This window comes from Haemorhous mexicanus, chromosome 6 (assembly GCF_027477595.1).
Source record: "Haemorhous mexicanus isolate bHaeMex1 chromosome 6, bHaeMex1.pri, whole genome shotgun sequence".
Taxonomy (NCBI): domain Eukaryota; kingdom Metazoa; phylum Chordata; class Aves; order Passeriformes; family Fringillidae; genus Haemorhous; species Haemorhous mexicanus.
The window spans coordinates 48,692,323-48,706,704 of NC_082346.1; the positions used below are offsets into that span (position 1 = coordinate 48,692,323).

Genomic DNA, 14,382 nt, shown 5'->3' on the forward strand with positions numbered 1-14,382 from the left:
ATATTAATACAAAATTTAGCAACTTCCTCCAATGCTTTTACATCATCCTCTAGAAAAACAAAACAGCACATATCTCTAACAGAGTTCTGAAAGTGGATCAAAAATCCTATATAAGGAGAGACTTCTGAATTTAGCTCCAATTAATTTGACTTCAGTTCAGATATGCTTGAGCCAAAAATAAACCCTAGACTGTTTGACTCCCATTTTCTGTTCTAGCCACTACACCACACTTTGACAATAGGTACTTTACATAAATGCTGGTTTCTCTCAGTACTACATATTTTCAGTTGCTTTTTCAAATCCACTCCACTTCAAGTGGCTGCCACATAAATGTATTTTTTGAATCACAGAGTCCAATTTGACACTTTGCAGAACTGCCACCTCACACAATACAACCCTTGTGATGTATCTAATTCTTAGGGTCTAAATATATGGGGCTTATCTATATATGGGTTTTATCTAGATGTATTTTGGAATACATCTATCAAAGTTTATTACCCTACTGACTGCTACCAGTGGAGTGCAGTATCAGGCACAGGCACAGCATCCAGAAACACCTGCTTCAAAGCCCAGAAATAGGAATGGGACTTGAGCAAGAGGTAAGGTCATGGAAAACACCAGTAAGAGAAACATCCCAGTATGGCTGCCACAGTTCCATGGAGTCCAGGTCTCACCATTAAGTGTTGTCAATTTAAGGACTTTGAAAAAAACCCCAAAACTTCCCTTGGACATCAGTCTGAGGGCTGAGAAAGGGCAGGTCTTTCCAAACTGGCACCAAATCCTGCACTCTTTATTCTTGGAAAAATTTTGTTTACATTATTACAATTCTGGGTAAGGATTGCAAGATGTAACTCTGAGATCAGACCTCTAATCTTGCCTCTCTGTTTACTGCATTGATTGTACTCTTTTAGACTCTGATCTCGCCATTCCTGCTTAGTGCAGGCTCCCCTCTACTGGGGATGGTGAATTAAAATGGGATTCAACTGAAAAGCTGAGGCAGAGCAGGGAATGATGAAAACACATCATCTGCCACGAGCAGCCATCACCATGGCTAAATTTAGAATGTAGGCTCCTCAGGCAGAGAGATGATCCGCCATCCCTGTGGGGCACCACTCACACAGTGCTACATAAATATTAAAATAATAATTGATGATTAATTAATAATGGCTTCCTTTTCCTCATGACCATCTCTCAGCTGCCATACGAAATAATCATTTCCTTTCTTCTAGATGCAGATACAAACAATCATTCAAAAACATATCTCCTCAGAGAAAATTCACTTCTTCATTCCTTTTCAGAAAAATAATATTTTCTGCATGAGACGGACATGAGATCCTGAGCCATGCACAGCCACTCTGTTTAAGAAAGAAATACTAATTAAAAATGCCTCAGAAGCCACAATAACCAAAATAAACATCAAGAAGGCAAAGCTGAAGTAGAGAAAAAAAGAACAAATCAATTTGTTCCCTCTTTCTCTATTATCACTCTCTAAAGACAAAAGTCTTTTAATAAAACACTGTAGAGATGTTGTGGGTAAGTATCTTAAGGATACCTACATTCCTTCAGTGACCATAGTTACAGACATCTGACTGATCCTACAGCTGCCTTTTATCAGTGTATTGTTCTTGCTTCTGATATCCACCAAATGCTTTTGATATTCACTTTACTTTCTGTAGTTAAAAACCTCCCGAAATTCAGCAAGCAACCCACTCCTTTTGCTCATCACCTTGCTCTGATCATCTCTTCCTAACCCAGGGCAGCCCTGCACCTTCACCTCCCCCCAGCAAGCCCTCTTGCTGGTTACTGATCCATCATACTGTCCAGTAGATCTTGTAGCTATTAGCCCTTCTTGTAACCTCCTAGTTAAATAAATCTGAAAAACAAATAAATAAAACAATCACCTGCCATATTTTATTAGCATTTGGCCTTCAAGCTCCAAAGTTGGTGTATGCAGCCTGAGTTCATTCTTCTCCAACTAAGCTTGCTTTCTAAATGTCAGATTCTACCAAAGCCCTTCCTTATCAATGACACTACTGCTGCTCTTCCTCCACAGCCTTTTTTCTGTTGATTGGTGTTCAGGCTTCTTCCCCAAATAACCAGCCCTACCCTTCCCAGCTGCTCAGCACTGCAAGTGTCAACCACCTAGACAACCCTGACCAAGCCTCAAAATCCCCTTTAGTTTTCAAGATAATTATTAAGATAATTGTGCTTTTTAGATAAAATTGTTTCCTTGCAGAAGAAAATCTACATCATCCAGAACATCAACATTTGTCTATGAAATTTCTTCATGGTATTTTTACTGATAAAGAATGCCAACTCTTAATATTCCCCCAGGCCCTCTTTACAGACAATTATTATAAAAACAGATCTTCCTAATGAAGATGGAGTTACTAAGTCCAGAAGTTTCAAATCACTAATAAGCTGTGAGACTCTGTGCAGCAATTAGTTTTAAGCCAGTTCTAAGATGAAGCTGGCTGGCTTTCTGAAAGGGAGGGATGCTGCAAGCCCACGAACGAGTGACCCCTGGAGGGCTCAGTGTGTGCAGACTGGGGCCTGCTGGCTCACACACAGGACTAAGAGCACGTGAGAACATCACAGGAGGAAATAAAACAACCAGAGCCCCCCGTGCAGGAAGCAGCACAAGGAACACCTTGGGCAGCCCTGGGGGCAGCCCAGCCCTAGGCAGGCATGGGGGGCAGGCGTGGGCAGCGTCCACTGCAGAGTCCTCAACATGAACATACGTGGTTGCAAACATGACAGACACTGGGATTCACCAGGATGTCCCGCACATCCTGAACAACAGCCTGGATGTAAGAAAGCACATCTCTAAAGATTTCACCCCAGGAAGTAGTTTTTCCACACTTTTAAAGCCCATAGCAGAAGGATGGCACCTGTCTCCAAGAACATAATCTCATGCACTGGATGATGTTCACCACTATGCTAATGTTAAAAATTCCTGGGCAAAAAAGTGAGGGTCCAGTCCTTCAGCCCAGACCCTGCAGCCCCCAAGCCCTTCATTCAGGCAGAAGTCTCCTGCCTCCTTACCCAAGGACAGCATCAACAAATAAGTGCAACTAAAACATAGATAATGCATCTGAACATGTGCATTCCTCATTTATTTAACAAGCACAGTTTAGCTTTAATTATTTATGATAACACTTTAGAAGGAACTAGTAAACACAGTGCTGTAGACTCTATAAAAGTAAGAAAGCCCTTGCTGCAGGAGACTACTCCATGGGACGTAGTGCTGCTTGGGAACCTCTGCTGGGACAGGGACTTGAACCTCACCTAGTAGAGGAATTACAAGGTGCAAGAAATAGGGCAAATGAGAATATTGAGATTGTATTTGACTAAAAACTTTCCATCACCATGAATGGTCTTATTCAGAGTTGTCTGTGTTGAAATCCTCTCACCTCACATGCACCTGCAGGATGAGTAGGTCCAAGTGGATCAAGGAATCTTTAGACCAACTCATTCCTACTCCCTGTCCCACCAGCAAAATCAGAGCTCCTTGCAAATCAATGCATTTACTGTACAAGTAGCTAGGAGGAAGGGGACACTTGGTCCATTTGAGCCAGGCCATGTGGGATCAGACCCTGCCCCCAAAAAGCCCACAGCCCATGTCAGGGCTGCAGACATCAGCAGACTGACATGCTGCACATGGCAGTTTAGGGCCATCAGTCTTAAGCTCAGCTGGGGAGGAGCTTTGGCAAGGACAGGAGGAGGGAAGGGGCCATAAAAGGAAAGGGCACAGGAGGTCTAGACATAAGAAGAGAAAGAGAAGGAGCTATGAGAAGAGGGGTAGGAGCACACAGCCAGCCACCCCAGGAGTGACCCTTGAGCATCAACTCTGGGCCAAGGCAGAGTGACAGTGTGACACACCTCTGGGCTCTCCCTTCCACAGCAGCAGCACCAGTGTTTGCTCCAGCTGCCCTGATCCCACTACAGGCAAAGGCATCTCCTACAGCACACCTCTGATATCCCTTTGTGGACTTCTGACATCCTTGCTAATTCAGCTATCTGAGGAGGAGCCAGAGCTTTTCCATCTCCATCCTTGTTAGCAAAGCCTCTGTCCTTCTGGACAGTGCTCACTGTTACTGCTCTCAGAGACCACTGGACGTTTCAGTGGAGGCAAAGCAGTAGGAGGGCCCTTTCTCAGTTGCACTGCAGCCTATCAGCTGCCATAGAACATGCTGCTCTCTCTTAGCCAAGATTAGTGCACCCAAAGATGTAAAACAACGGTTTGAAACTGCAAGTACTCCAAACTCACAGTGCTAGTCCCTGCCTTCCTGAGATGACTGCAGTGTGTGAAGAAGCTGTAGTGTCTACTGAAATCCAAGCATACCAGCTAATAAAGATTGTCACACTGAGCACTGCCAGGCAATTTCAGGACCCTTGAACTTGAATGAAGAAGTATGTTCACCTGGTTTACATGGATCATTGGTGAGTAGAAGAATAGTGTCTCTGCAGGCTCTGATACCCAACTCAAATCCGTTCTGATGCCCAGGTGTACAGAAAGACAATGCAGCCCCTTCCAGACAGCCATGCACAAACGCAGAGATATTCAAGTGTCAGGACAACTTGGGATTGTTATTCACCAGGGAAACCTGAGACTAACTTCAGCACTTATCTGGAATCAATTCTTTTCCCCTTACTCTATAAAAGTCAGGCCTCTTCCTTAATGAAAAAGGTGCTATGCACACTAGCTTTGCCTTTTCTATATTTCAACTTAAAGTATCGCAGGCTGTATTTAATAGTTTCACTCCTGCAGAGCAACCTTCTGAAAAGGTCAGAACAGAACACTGGGAGCCAAATTCATCGCTGGTACTACTTCATTGACTTCAGCAGCTTTACACCTGGGATAGATCCAGCCCTAACTGCCCGCATTACTGTAAGTGGAAAAGAAGTGTGCTTGCTGTCTTAACTTTACTTTTCAATTGATCTGTTCTCTTCTACCCCTGTGTGTTTCATTGCAATCAATAGGAATATATCTACTAGAGAAAGTTACGGCACAAAACATCTGAATAGCTTTTAAAAACTTGTCTTCTTGGTTTATAATGAACATCAGGGAGATGAGAAGGTAGCAGGCATTCAGCCTGCACTCAAGTGCTTTATCTTTTAGAAGAGGATACATGTGAGCAGCTACCGTAAATGGTTTTATGTATAAGCTACATCATAACCAAAAGAGATCTTCCTTAAAGATCTCCTCTTGACTGCAGGCATGAGCTGCCAGTCCTGAAACACAATGTCAAACAGAGCTCAGATATTACAGGGATGGGCACTATAAATGTTTATAAGCAGTTAGATTAGGGGGGAATAAACTTAACTTCTCAAGGACCATGTTCACATTCATCACGTTTTCCTCTGCACCACATGAGCCATGCTGACAGACTCCTTCTAGGCTGAGGTAAGATTAGAGGAATCTTATTTGTATTTCAAGTGGCTGTTTTCCTTTCCAACCATTCAAAGCTTCTTCCTTCAATTCTTCTTTACATGCCATGATGGCACTTTAACATTGTACCGGTACCCATTGCTCTGGCTGAAACACCACCCAAAGCACCACTAGCTGAGCCATTTTTAATAAATGATCCTGGAAAAAAACCACAAATCAGTCTTCTAGATCAGTTTTGGTCAGCTTTGAGGATGTTATGAAACAAGATGACATCATCACACTAGACAGCTCTTAGCATTAAATTTTAGACATGTGGCTCTTTTAACTTGTAATTTAGCATTTCACTTAAATATTTGGAGAAATATCAGAAATATCTATTAATGTCTGCCATTATTCCAGGTTTTAATTTTTATTGCATTTCAGTGTCAGGCATCATTACACTGGAAGCTTCTGAAAGACACTATGGACTGTGCCTGGCAGTGTGCAGGACCCCCAAAGTGGGACATGGGATGGGTGATGGGTTTGACCAAGACACAGAAAAAGCAAAACTAAACTGCAGATTCATCACTCCAGCACACATACGCTATACAACATTTTTAGATGGGAGATTTGGATTTTGAGACATTTTACCAACAGAGAAGCTAATTTGGGCTGGAATGTTACTGTGCTCTACTACAGCCACAGCATCTCCTCTGCTTAAGGAAGCTTAAGGTGGTCCCTGAAGCACCAGGCACTAGAGAACATCCATGTGCTACCTCTTCCACAAGATAAAGACCCTTTATCCCAAACTGGCAACTTATGCACTCTCTCACAAACTCCCAGTTTCAAGGCTTTGTTGTGAAATTCAGTACCAACTCCATCACACAGACCCTTCACCATTTATCTCATGAAGCTCAGTCAGTACCAGTGACCAGGTCTCATGCTAATGGCTGTCATTTAAAGGTTGCTTTTAATGTAGAATCAGTCAAGGAAAAAGCAATTATTTTAAGGAATACTATTGTATTGATTTAGCTTGCATCGCTGGGATGTCTTTGCATAATGGATAAGGCATTCATGACCAGCCCTGTGAAAACAATCTTAAGATATAAATAATGAGGCAAGAAGGTGAAAGGGGCTTTTTGCTTGCTCTTCTTCTAAACTATGTACCACTCACTTTAATGTACTTATTCTGAATAGCTATGCAACTGAGAGTAATTCAATTTTCCCACCACAATCAACAAAATGTTCTTCCCTTGATCACTCCACTTCGTACACTACTTTGTGGCCACTTCAGTGTCAAATTCAGCCTTCCCTGCAATACCCAAATGCTTCTAACACAATTTACAGCCTACTTAGAGACTACCTTCTTGGAAATAATGTTAATCAGGATAATTTCTCCTCTTACTTTAAGGAGCTCTTGATTGGGTGCTTTCAATCAGCTGTTAGCCAGAGTTACCTCAGAATTTCTCAACTTCTTACGGGGAAATGGGACAACACCATTTAGCAGTCAGAGAGCATGTTTAATGGATCATGCTAATCTCAGGGAGGGCCTATGAAACTCTAATTTGTCAGGTTTCATTACATTCAATAATGACTCTAATTCTCCTGAAGTGCTCTGTTCACTAGTAAATTATGTACCATAGTTCTGCACCCCATTTTCTCTAACTCTGTATTTGGAAAAACTGAAGGCATCTCGTTCTCCACGGCCACTGTCCAGAAGGGGCCTGAAAAAGAGGGGTTAAGAATTCACTGTCAGATGTATTTATCTCAGAAGCAGGTATAATTCTTTGCAAACAGCTAAGTGTCAGTGCGAAACCAAGCTGATTCAGGGTAATAAAAGCACTTCTGCAAAGCTTTTAGGTGACACTATATCCCTTACAAGCTTTCTCCGTCCTTGCGTCCATTTTATCATCTGATACCATCATTACCTTGACCAATCTGCACATTACTTCCTTTCCAAATGGATCGATTTTAAACCAGCTCATCTGCTAATGCTCAGCACAGGTTTGGGTGATTCTTCTATTGTTTCAATTATTTCTTTGAGGAAAATTCAATCCTGTTAAGCAAACAGTGCTTTTATCTTAGTTGAAGATGCGAGAGCTGTGGTCGCCACTGACAGATCAAGAGCTTCTTATGAAACCCTCCTTTCAGCTGTAGCACCCTCAAGTGACAGAGATGCCCCAGTTTAGCTCATTACAAGCAATAGACAGCGTTAACTATAACCTGGCACATTTAATAGTTGAGCTATTAAAATTAACCACATATTTCTGGAGGAAGATGTGCCATCTCAGCAAATGATCTGGTGATCTCCCTGATTTTCATCCGCTGCAGCAAAGGAATGGCTTCCCAAAGGGCCAAACAAAAGGCAGATATGCCTTCACCCCAGTTTCCAGAGACTAATTCTGGTTTGGAGGGAAATGCAGCATTGATTGAGATTCAAAACTGAACCTGTCAGGTTTTCTCAGATGTCTTTGGAGATTTGGCTTAGCAGTCCATAAGTAATGCAGAGTGTGCAGATGAGAAAGCCCCAGGGAGAAGAGAGTGATCACAAAGGAATAAATAGAGCAAAATAGATGATCTTCCATTTGCTGCTTGTGGGGCAAGTCCACTGTACTTTCATACCTCTTCACTCCAGGATAACAGTGCCTATGTCCTTTCTGAACAGAGACCGAAGAGTTCTGTCCACAGCCATTCCTCTTTATAAGGTACTATATCCTGAATGAGGGCAAAGTAATTTAATTATAAATGTCTGCAGTTGCATTTTAAACTCTACAATCATTTTCCAGGATAACCATATGTAAAATTTTGTCAGCTATGCTAAGGAACAGTGTTTATCAAGATCTGCCTTTCACAGAGTCCAATGTAGCATTGCTGAAAATAAACACCAGCTTGGTCTGAGATTCCTAATTTGCAGGTATCTTATGCCAGCACTTATATGATTTTCCCAGCCTTGCTCAGATATGCATGGAGAGCCCAAAAGAACAGCCTTACAGTAAGCATGAGACCAAAGAGTGTCACTTTCTGTTCATTATTGCCTTGAATTCACGAGCCTCATGCTGGAAAGACCATTCTGTTGCCACCAGTGAAGCCTGAGCAGAAGACATACCTTTCCTAAACATGACTCTTATAACTTGTTCAGAATAAACCAGGAGGAACTTAACTGCAAAAAAATGTCACCAGAATCCTAGTCAGATGACAAGCATTGTTTTACTTGAATCTTTCTAGCCCCCAAGAGAGTAAGTCCTGCTGGGGACTAGGAAACTAGCCCTGTTCAAATCAAGAGGTTCAAATGCCTCTTAAACTTGTAAATGGTTGAAGCCGAATGCAGACTTTGTGGGTCTGCCCATCACCAGGCATCCAGAGGTGGCCTGGTAATGCCAAAGCAAATACAGTAAATAACACTACTATTTCTACATGGCATTATCATTCCTGATTCGAAAAAAGCTTTTCAAGTGAGACGTGCTTTGCAATACCTGAATGCAGAAACAGCTTTCTGTTCTGCAGTGTTTTGCTAAAAAGTTTCAAACGGCCCCTGGTTTCTGTGCCTGAGGCTGATACACACTCACTTCCACCAGCAGCCCCTAGGCTCGAGCCTTCATTGAGGAAAAAGCCAATTTGCTGTTCACTGCTTCAACATCAACACAGCAAGAATCAGAGCACTTCTGAAACATCCCCCATGATAGTGTTTGTGACTTGGGCACTTGGGAAATTCACGCCACTTTGAATGATGATGTTTTATTGGGAGAACATCAGAAGTAGCAAGATGTCTTATATTGACATATTGGTTCCACTTTGCTAGACATACAGGATCAAAGTCATCCCTGGCAGAACTCCATAACCTTCAACAGATGGGATAAATTTGGCCCCATATGCCCATAGCAGCTGGGGACTACAATTGTTTTCCTATTTTCAGCCATATTTTGAGGATACAGAGCCTGATTTTCTGCACGCAAAGTAACTTGAGATTTTGGCATATGTGCAATACGGGGCAAACAATTTGTATTATCATACATGGGCCTGGTATGATTGTTAGGGTCATCTGCAGCACATACCTAAATTTTAAATTAAACATGTGCTATAAATAGCCTAGGAAGAATCAAGCTAGAGATTATTTTATCAGACACTCAGCAATATGTTCAACTGGTTGTCCTGCTCACTAGACACGCATCAGAGTCCCTTTTAAATGTAAAATTATGTTTTCCTCATGTAGCTGCCCCTATCATCTATTGTATTCATGTAGAGAGAAGCAGTTCATAAATACCATCTCACATTCCAAACTATTTACTATAGGCAACTACATCATTGTTTTGTTCAAATAAATTTACATAAGTCATTATTAGACTGTTTTATCTTAGGAACTTTATTTTGCTCTCAAAGCACAAATTAAATGCATGCATAAACCAGAATATTTTAGAGGAAGTTATTCCTGAATTGTTTATGAGACAGTAGACATTTCCATCTAATTTTTCATTCATGTAGAATGAAATTTCTTTAGTTTTCTCTGTATAGTTAAAAACCACACATCTAATTTGCTGGGGTTTCCCTGGAAGTGCGCAATAGAATAGATGGCTGTGCTGCAATCTGTTCATCCATCAGCCAGTGCTTCCTTTGACTCACTCCACATTCTGCTCAAAACACTTTGTGGGAAAGGCCAGGAACAACAGTAAGCCCCACTTGCTGCTTGACATGATCGTATTAGGAGTAAACTGTTGTTGTTAACCAAAACTTGCAAATGAAGTCATTGGAAAATAAATCTATTTCTAGTAAACATTTCTGTGTTTGGATTAATTGAACAGAGCTCTCAGAGTCCTCGCTAGCTCAGATTTACAGCACGGCACCCACCCATGCATCTTGTACTGAAAGGCACCGTTCTTGTAAGCCTTACTCAATTACAAACACACACATCCTAATTGTGCTTGACTCACGGACCACAAGGAGTGGCTGGAGAAAAGAAAATCGGTGGCCACAGTCACCCAGTAAGTGCCCCTCAAGGCCAGCACTTCACCTAGCCCAGCCTGAAGGTGCAGCAGACCGGTGCAGCACAGGCTGTCTGTGCCCTGTGCCCCAGGCTTACATTCACCCACTAGTGCCACAGGTGGGAGCTGAATAGCAACCAGCCCCCAGCAGCTCTACAAGAATCCTGTCCTGCTCATCTCCACCCTCTGCCCCAGAGTCAGCCTACAGGAACAGTCCCCTGCACAAGCACTGGTTTTGAGAGATCTGGAAGGCCCATGCAGACATTAGGTCTCCACACCAGGCTGCAAATTCCTGGTAAAAGCCCAGCTGTAGCTTTTCCAGCAATGCCACCACCACTCCCACAGCTCCCTGGTGTGCCACAGGATCTGACACCTCTGCACCACAGCTGTTTTGTGCCACAGACTTGATGAGAACTTTTGCATGACCCTTTCTTCCTCCAGAAAGGCAGTATATCACGTCTGCTGTCACATTTACTCCACTTGCATGTCCTGTTGTAAGCATTGCTGGTATGTCTCAGCTGCCAGCCCATCAGCTACACATCAGTTTAAACAGACATGAAAAATGCAGCAGAAGCAGAGACACAGCTGAAAAATGTGTATCAGCATTCAATGCAAATACCACCTGCCCTCATGGTGTTTCACTCTTGATCTCAGAGATAACAGGGAGTTGTGCAAGGTATTGTAGAACTACATCTGGGTCAAGCTGGGAGTGTGGGAGAGGTTTAGGCCAGAGAATGCTCTCCTTCAGAGAGCATAACTTGGTGTTAGCACAGATAAATAACTCTGCTGTTTGGGATAAAGGGTGGAGGGTGACTGCAGATAGTGGAAAAACCTCTTTCAGGTTCTTGCCTTTCTTCTTCCTGAGCATTCCTTTACTCAGAAACCAGCGGAATTTCATGCAGAGCAGAAGAACCAGATCAAATCTCTTTGCTTTTACTTAATCTAAGTATACAGCATATCCTTATGGGTCTGACCAGATCAGTTCTCAAACTAGCATATCACAGAAAACTGCATCAAATACAAAGACTTTCCATCCCACAGCCACAGTAATACCATGTGAATAGCAAGTAACTGAGTACCGGGAACCCAGTGAAGCTTCAGTAATACAGCCATGGAAGATGGCAATAATTTATCATCTCTGCTGTAGTCTAATCCCAGATGCACCATTTGCTAATTTATTTCCATATGTACCTGGCAGACAGATTAATCAGCCATCTCTCTCTGAAACCTAGATTGCACTTTATCCCTTTAGTAAGCAAGAGAAAATGAATGTACACAGCAAAATAAGAGTCCCTTACAGAGGAGCTTTGTCAACCTTTGCAGCTTGTGGTTTCCTTTTTCAGCTTAACAATGGCTTTTCAAAAATCTAACACCCAAATCTACTTCCACATCAGTGCACTCCTCCATCTACAGAAGTCTCTTTGCTAACGCTGGTGAAAATGAAGGCCGAGATAGAGAAGGCACATCCCTTATATTTCTAGACTCAGCTGGAGACAGCAGTATTGCCCAAGGAGAGGGCAACAGCCCTGCACTAGAGCCAGGGCCATCCTCATAGACAGCAGTGACTCCTCTGAGCCAAGGAGGCTGTTTCTCTGCCATGGTTTGCAGAGGAGCAAAATCAAGATAATAATATTTTACAAAACATTTTGAGCTCTACTGAACTAATTACTATTATCAGCAGTAATGTGCTTCTGATACACTTAGCTCTTCTTCTGGAAAACTCCACAAAGGGGCCGCGCTTGCTGGAGCCGAGCAGCTGTTAGCACTTCAGCGATGTTATTGGTAATAAATACAGCGTCAATTCTACGCCTGGTGCCCTTTAAGGATCTGTTTGCAATCCACTCTTTATTTTGATTATAAGACATTATCTGCATTAAACATAATTAGTCATATTATATCATTTGCCAATCTAAGTGCAGTCACTTGACGAGGCAGGATGGAGCTGAATGAAAGCGCAGCGCAGTCTGAAGCCCAAGGAGATGAAGGGAGTGCAAACTGGCACAGACCAGGCAGGACACGGGCTCAGGCACCCCCCGGCCACAGGCTTTTTGTGAGAAGGCTGTCACTTGCATAGCCATGCTGTGACTCTTCATTGCGTCAGAGTCTGAGCAGGCACATGTAAAATGTCATTATCAAACCACGGAAGAGTAATAAAATGATTGCTGAAAATGAAATTATTTATGAGCTTCAGTACCCTCATAAGAGTTATAATAATCAAAATACATAAATATTTGGATATGCTAGTGACAGATGGCATATACTGGAATAATCATACAGAATATGTCAGCTTTCAGAATCAGCTTATTCCAGAGTTGGCGTGTTTCAGGGCTTTCTGTACTAAAATAAGCACCTGGTATTTGATCCTCCAAAAACGTATTTTCACAAACACATGGGTGTCTTTTGATAGAAAAGCTATTGAGCCTGTCACCATCCACACACGGTACCCAAGTAACAGTGTGCTGCCATCAGCTTCCTCTGCTTTGCCTGCCTCTTGGTTGCAGAGGCAGTGGAGGCCTGTCTCCTCAGAGCTGCGGTTGTCAGGACAGAGTGACAGTGCCTTGCCAAAGTGTATCCACGCTCTGGGCTTGATCCACACACTGCCAGCGAGACAAACTGCTCCATTTGCAGCCCCAGGAAGAACAACCCAACTTCTTTTGCCTACGCTCCTCTGTTGGCAAGTTTGAAAAAATCCAGGCTTTTGGAGGAGAGCTCTGGTTGGAAACTAATGTTCATTAATAATGATTAAAACAATTACTGTGGACAAATATGTTTATTTGTGTTGGGCATCAATGAAACAGTAGCCTGTGCCCTGGACTAAGAAACCCAGAGGGAAGTAACAGCCACAGGTGAAGGGAAAGAGAAGAGTGAAGGCCATGTCCACGTGCTGCTCCTCCTGCCCCACAGCCAGGACAGGGTGGAACAGGCTGGCAGGCACAAGGGAATGCGGACACTGTGCCTGCACCCTCACAGGGTTATTAACAAATGGCAGCCTCCTTCTTCCCTGGAGGAAACCCTTCCTCACCTAGGTGTCTAAGCCATCACTGGCCCAGGACTTCAGCAGCCTCTCCTCAGTGACTCTGAACCACTTTGGCCATGCCCCCCCCAGGCAGTGACTCCACAAATATCAGTATTTCCAGGAAGCCACAGACAGCACCATATAACAGGGCGTTTTAGCAGACAGTAAACAGACAAATTTAAAGATTAATAGGCATTCATTTATTATGTTACACTCTCTTCAGTTTTCCCAGACAATCAAATTGGTAAATTAGAGCCATAATTTCCCACCAATTAATACCAGATGTGACACATTTTGACATTAAAAGAGTAAATATAAGAGAACTGTCAAATACTTCATATTCCTAATGTAATACTCTCTGAATAGAAAACCTAAAATCCTCATGCCTCAGACTTATTCTGAAACACAGACACAAAGGATGCTGATGTTTCCAACAACTGCACGTTCACAGGCTGTGCATTGTCCCCTTGACAGCTGCTTTCCCAAATGCATGTTGACTAAAAAGCCCAACCCCAAAGCAGTATTTATACCTGTAACCCAGCACAGGACATACTGTCACAACATCAGAGGAGATACCAATAGAAAGCAAGAGAAAATGCCAAAGACAAACGGGAATTATTGCATGTTTTCAGTGCAGTACAGGACCAGGGTAGTTAGCAAAGCTTTTAGGAAAGAAAATGAAATAGAAAAATCTTGTTTTAGTGCTTCTCTTTTCCAACAGTTTCTACACTAGGACATTCCAGCATCAGCTCCAGGTCAGTGTGTAGAATGCCACAGTCCCAGAATTACAAAGGTTCTGTGTTAATACAGCTAATCAGAGCAACCAGGTCAAGGGGACCTGCTTGGCACACAGGGACTGGGGTACAAACCTGCTCTCTGTGGCCATCTCGGTTCCCTCAGGCCAGCTGGACCCTACTCCACAGGACCTAGAAGAGCTGCCAGCACTGTTCTGGTATCCAGAGAGGAGAGACATGAAGCTCTGGGAGCAATTAAAGCTCATCTCCTTTAAACTCTGATCA

At 42.9% G+C, this 14,382-nt stretch overlaps 1 protein-coding gene across 5 annotated transcripts in view; it reads right to left on the minus strand.

Moving 5' to 3' along the window:
• The window catches only part of FOXN3 (forkhead box N3), a 206,285-nt gene that overhangs the window by 149,259 nt on the left and 42,644 nt on the right, over positions 1–14,382 (minus strand). The gene's annotated exons all lie outside the window — the stretch shown is intronic.